This window comes from Hoplias malabaricus, chromosome 6 (genome assembly GCF_029633855.1).
Source record: "Hoplias malabaricus isolate fHopMal1 chromosome 6, fHopMal1.hap1, whole genome shotgun sequence".
Lineage (NCBI taxonomy): Eukaryota > Metazoa > Chordata > Actinopteri > Characiformes > Erythrinidae > Hoplias > Hoplias malabaricus.
In genome coordinates this window covers 23,908,329-23,914,328 of record NC_089805.1, presented here as the reverse complement: position 1 = coordinate 23,914,328, position 6,000 = coordinate 23,908,329, and positions in this window count along the sequence as shown.

The window sequence follows — 6,000 nt, the reverse complement described above, 5'->3', positions numbered from 1 at the left end:
AGACAGTTTGGCCCAGCTGTTTTCTTCATGTTATGAACCTTCATTAGCTCAATAATTGTGTAATGTTTTAAACCTGCACTGATGTCATAAAGCAGAGACTTTGTTTTATTCTTCTATTTAGTCTATTATGTGAATATAGTGTAATCTTTAAGGTACACGACTGGATGTAAGAGCCCTGTTGTACCTTGTACCGTGAACCAAAATGTATCGTACTGTACTTTTTTTTTCATACAGTGTAGAGGATCATTAGCACATGGCTTCAAACCAAGCCCCAGAGAGAGATAGGCTGCAAGTAAATAAGAACGATTGAGCTGATAGCTCAGTGTACCACATCCTGTACCATGGCGAACATAAAGGAGCCTTTTGTGTGTTTTGTGTGAAACTCCAGAGCCATTCAAGGGCGTGTCTGGGCCACCTTAACCTTACACTGCACAATAGCATCAGCTGGAAGTTGCTCTGCCTCCACAAGTTTTACACAAGAAGAGATCTCTGTAGTTCATCTATAGGCTGCTATGAGTTAAGCTGGAAACTCTTGTTTTGCTTAAATCTTCTGTTCGTAAATTTTTTTTTTCTGATTAAAATACTTTATTATCTCATTAATAATGCCAATATCCAGCTAACAATGCTCAGTCAACAACATTTTTCTAGAGCTCAACAGAGGTGGCAAAATGATAAAAATAAAAGTAAAAATATTCTCAAGGATTTCATTTTAAGTGATTGTTTCACTTTGGTTTTACTTTGCTTTCACAACTGCTATCCCTCATAGAAGACAGTATACTAGAGAACATTAGATGTTTGAACGTATCTGTAAGGATTTGATAGCGTTAAGCATTCATTAGTGAATTCAGATACCGATGTATGCTGTTTATCACACACAATTTAATTCACATTATAAAATAATTTTAAATCTTGTTTCATTAAAATCTATGTAACTGGGAAATAATAATAAAACCTTTCGATCACACCATTTCTCTGAGTGTACTCTGTATTTCTCACAGTAAAAAGTAAGGTTCATAATGTCGTGCCCACTGATGAATGGTGATTTAATCAATGTTCAGAAGACATATTAGAGGTAGCCAAGTCACTTCACGATAATGTTTTTCACAACTAGAAGAAAACAACATGCGTCATATGCTTAAATCAAGACAAGAGTAAGATAACATACTAGGGTGACTTAGGACATACATTTTTGATATCGAAAAATTGCGTCCGAACACGATTTCAAATGACCAAAAATATAGTGATACCCACATATTTCCTCTGTCCCATTTCTTGCCATAAGCCATAAACCCTTCCTTGAAGTGTGCACTTTGATGGCATTGATGAAGGTGAGTAAAAGGGGCGTTAGTGTTCAAGGAGTCGGAGCTGAGAGCAAAAATTTGGACACACCGCCGCATGCGCATTTCATGTGTTTACATCGAGCTCCGCTCAACAGTTCAGAGTTTTACTACCGCTAGAGCATTTAACAGAAATGTGTTGAAAGTGGTTAAGATAATTTATCATAGACTCTTTTTCGTGTTTAGAAACGTTTTTATAACTTACGAGCCTTTCACTTTCTGCTCTGTTTTACAAAACTGAAAGTCATGTCCCCTCTTTTTATATTGAATAACGGACGCGAATAAACGGACACACCGGACCGTTACTGATCTGACCAGTAAATTACATCTTTACTCGAATCTCCGGATTATTAAAGCCAGAACAGGGAGGCAGCATGTTTTATCAGCCAGGCCTTTATATAAAATGGAATTATTTTACGCAAATGTCTGGTTCCCAGTGATGCACTTATTATATATATATATATATTGTTCCTTTTATATTATATTAGGGGAAAGGAGTCTGTCCATAAAGGCATTTGTTACTTGTCTTGTTAAAGAGCATCTTTTTAAGTATTAAAATTCAACATCATAGTTGCATGGTTATGCATACATTTGTCAACTTCTTTTACACCCTCCTGCACACCTCCAGGCCACATACTGCCAGCCTGCACCATGTGTCATCATTTTTTGAAAACCAAAATATGGTCACACTATACACTTGGGTTACATTTTCTGATAATTTTGTAAATTAAACAAATCTCATTTTAATATAAATGTATAATATAATTAAGAAATATTTTAGAATTTGTTGCTTTTTCAACATGAGGACAAGTCAGTGATGATTTATTTGTGCCACATGTATGACCGGTATGAAGGACAACAGCGCTCGCCAAGTGACCTCTTTGGATCGTCCCTCTGTCTGACTGGATAGACAGTTGCATAAGCGCTCTCTTGTTCCCTGATAAACTCCATTGTTCTACTGCACGCAGCAGTGTACAGTCCTGGTGAAGAGAGCTGTGTAAACACACAAAGCTGGAATCTCTCAGTGTGAGGCACAGAGCTGTAAAGGACTTGATGTGGAGCCAAGAGCCCACACTCCTTCAAGATACTGTGTAGACAAGAGTAAGACACTAATAAACAATGAAATGTGTTTTTAGAAAACCCACAATTCCCCTCCAAGCTTCCAGTTTGGCTTGTTTACTGCAGCCAAGGTACAGACAAAATTGATTTGGGATGTTTTCCACTGTTTGGATGCAGTGTACATTCCCCTAAGATTCAGGCCTAAAGCTATTGTGTGAGATTTGAGGGTGGGTTTGGGATTGTAGGACAAGCGTGTGCTTCTGCATGAGGATTTGCAGTAGTAAACAATGCCAAAAATTACTGGGCTCCTGTGTTTGAAGCCCTGCGGCAAACAGATACTGTTCTACAGCACTATAAAGCAGTTCACCATTTGTATTCCAGTTGTGTTTTGTGTTCCTTTGTTTATTTACATTCAGAAGCTCTGTGCCTTTTATGTTTGAGGGGGAAATAAAAGACTGTTGTTTGTACATGGTTGAAGTCCATAAGTTTTATTCACTGTTTGAATTGCCACAGAAACTCAACTGTAACTCGAGTTGTTTACTTCTGTAGCACCATTTAGTGTGTATTTTAAAATGCCGTTAATGCTCTCACAAATTTAGAATTAATTAATTAATTAATTACCCACCTATTGAGCAGGAATAGAGCTATATCCTCATCTTAGTTCATTCTTTTCAATGTTTGAGGTCTCTCTGTTGTCTAAAAAGCTCCTGATGCCATTTCTCTGCTGTAAGCAGGTAAATAAAGCCTAGCATACTGGAGGGAGACCCTCTGCTTTTTACTCTTTTATTGACACTGGGGCTCCGTCAACACATTAGAGAAGTTTTGAGCACGCAAACTGACTGAAAAGCAGAAAATGATGAGGAAACATCCTCAGAATTTTCTAAAAAAAAGTGTTTTTTGATTAAACTTGTGAACGTGACCTTTAAAATAATTCTATATAAGATTGGATATTTGAGCTCCTGCTCTCAGTGATGGCACCATGCTTCCAAAAATGGTGGTGCAAATTTATGTTGCTGAAATCTGGAATCATGTCCCTGTGGCATAGTTTGAAACAAGTTTAGAATCATTGAAAGGGAATTCATTTTGATATTTAATTTCTCATTCTTTCCCCACAACAAAAATACAGGAAAAACTCTGAATTTAGACAGTAAATAAAATGGCTGTTTTTCTGCTGAAGACATGACGACCCCTGGTCCGTATCACTACCACTGTAGAGGGATCTGAGTCACTACAATTGACCATTTTACACCAAAACACTCAACACATTTATAATAATAACACATTTATTTACTCAGTAACTGAATTCTGCAGAAATTATATAACTATCATATAAGCCATTCAGATATCAACCTGTAAACTTCCTAGAAGCAGCAAGAAATGCTCCCCATTTAGCAAATATTATGTGTCCTTACATAAATCATGAAATCAAGTTTTTAATTGCTTATGCCTCTGAATTAGAGAATCGGCCTTTTCACACCTAAAGGTCAGGGCTAGGAGTGGCTCTGAAGTGTTTCAAGTGAGTTTTTCTTTTCCTAATCATTCCCTTAAACAGAACCAAAAGTGGTGGGATGTCACCCCAATACATCCAGAAGTAGTGAGTCAAATGTCTGCTCCCCCACGTGGTTACAGCAGGCCTGTCTGGGCTCCCTCGAAAGAACGAAAATATATATTTACAGAACTGCCCTGAAATCGAAGGGAAGTTTGTAAAATGGGGCATGGTTTCCAACCATTCTCCAAAAGTTAGATAGTGCCATTTTTGCAGTGATCCCAGAATAGCAACGACATTAAAATCTATTCTCCCATTTACAGGTCAGCGAAGAATCCCAATTGTTTTAAAACTGTAATTTTAAGGTGATATACTACCTAGTGTTCCTTTAAAATAATAGTTCAAAATTATATTTACACCATGTTCAAAGCATGATATTTTGAAAATAATTATGTCCTTTTCAGTTAAAACAATTGTGCCCGCTATTGCTAATGCTATTCTATTAAGATTATACAAGCTGTGTGTGGGTGCAAAACTGAAAATATGTGTTCAGGATATGCTTAAAAGAAGTTGGTTTCACTAATTAGTGTTGTCTAAAAAGATTTGGACATATATTGCATAACAAATGAAAAATAATGTTGTGGCTAATGACACCATGCTAAAACTATCACTAGCAATCATGCTAACAACTATCACTGACACTATTCAATAGGATTCACTGTGCATTACTGTAACACACAAATATACAATGTGGGTCATTTATATGGAGACAACTTCATAAAATGGGAATGGTTGGTGATATTAACTTCCTCTTTGAGGCACATTAGTATATGAGAGGGGGGAAACTTTTCAAGATGGGTGGTGACCATGGCAGCCATTTTGAAGTCAGCTATTTTGGATTCAACTTTTTGTTTTTTCAACAAAATTGTATCCATAGTTTCAGGTGCTGCACATCTCATATATTCACTGCATAGACAATTGCCTTCAGAAGACCTCAAAGATAAAACTCTAAGGGGGTCAGATCGGGAGACTTTGGGGGCCATTCAACTAGCCCACGATGACCAATCCACTTTCCAGGAAAATGCTCATCTAGGAATGCTCTGACCTGACCCCCATAATGTGGTGGTGCACCATCTTGCTGGAAAAACTCAGGGAACGTGCCAGCTTCAGTGCATAGACAGGAAAACACATCATCATGTAGCAATTTCGCATATCCAATGGCCCTGAGGTTTCCATTGATGAAGAATGGCCTCACTATCTTGGTACCCCATATACCACACCATACCATCAAGATGTGCAGCACCTGAAACTATGGATACTGGAAGCCTGTGCTAGCATTTCTCCGGCGGTGTTGCTATCAGTGTGTGAAGAGTGGGAGAAGAGGGTTGCATTGACAATGGGCACAATGGGCAGCATTTTGAACACATTTTATAAGTGGTCAGAAACTTGTAAATAACTCATGAAAGAAAAAATTTACGTTAAAACCAAGCACACACATAGTTTTTCTTGTAAAATTCCCAATAAGTTTGGTGTCACATGACCCTCTTCCCATTGGAAAAAATAAAAGTTGGATCCAAAATGGCAGACTTCAAAATGGCTGCCTTGGTCACCACCCATCTTTAAAAGTTTCCCCCCTCCCATATACTAATGTGCCATAAACAGGAAGTTAATATCATCAACCATTCCCATTTTATTAAGGTGTATCCATATAAATGGCCCACCCTGTACAATACATGGATATATATTCAAACTAATGCTAATAATGTTACATTCACTGATATATAGCGCTTCACAACCTTCATTCTGTTAGCTATCTTTCCTTTGGTTTGGTACAATTGCTAATTACAGAAATGACAAGTGTATACATACTTTGACTCACATTAATCCATATTCACTTGTTCCTTGAGCTTTGCCTGTTGTACTGTGATCTTTCACAGCATTGTGAGACATAATATGGTGAACATGGCACTGCTCACATGAAAAGTAAGAAGAGAGGAAGAACCATCCATACGCCAGACCAAAAGCATGGAAATATGACCGACTTTCATCCATTCCCAGCTGCATTCCGTTTTTAAAATGCAGGATTTGGCCAATCCAAACACATGTTTGAATCCTGTG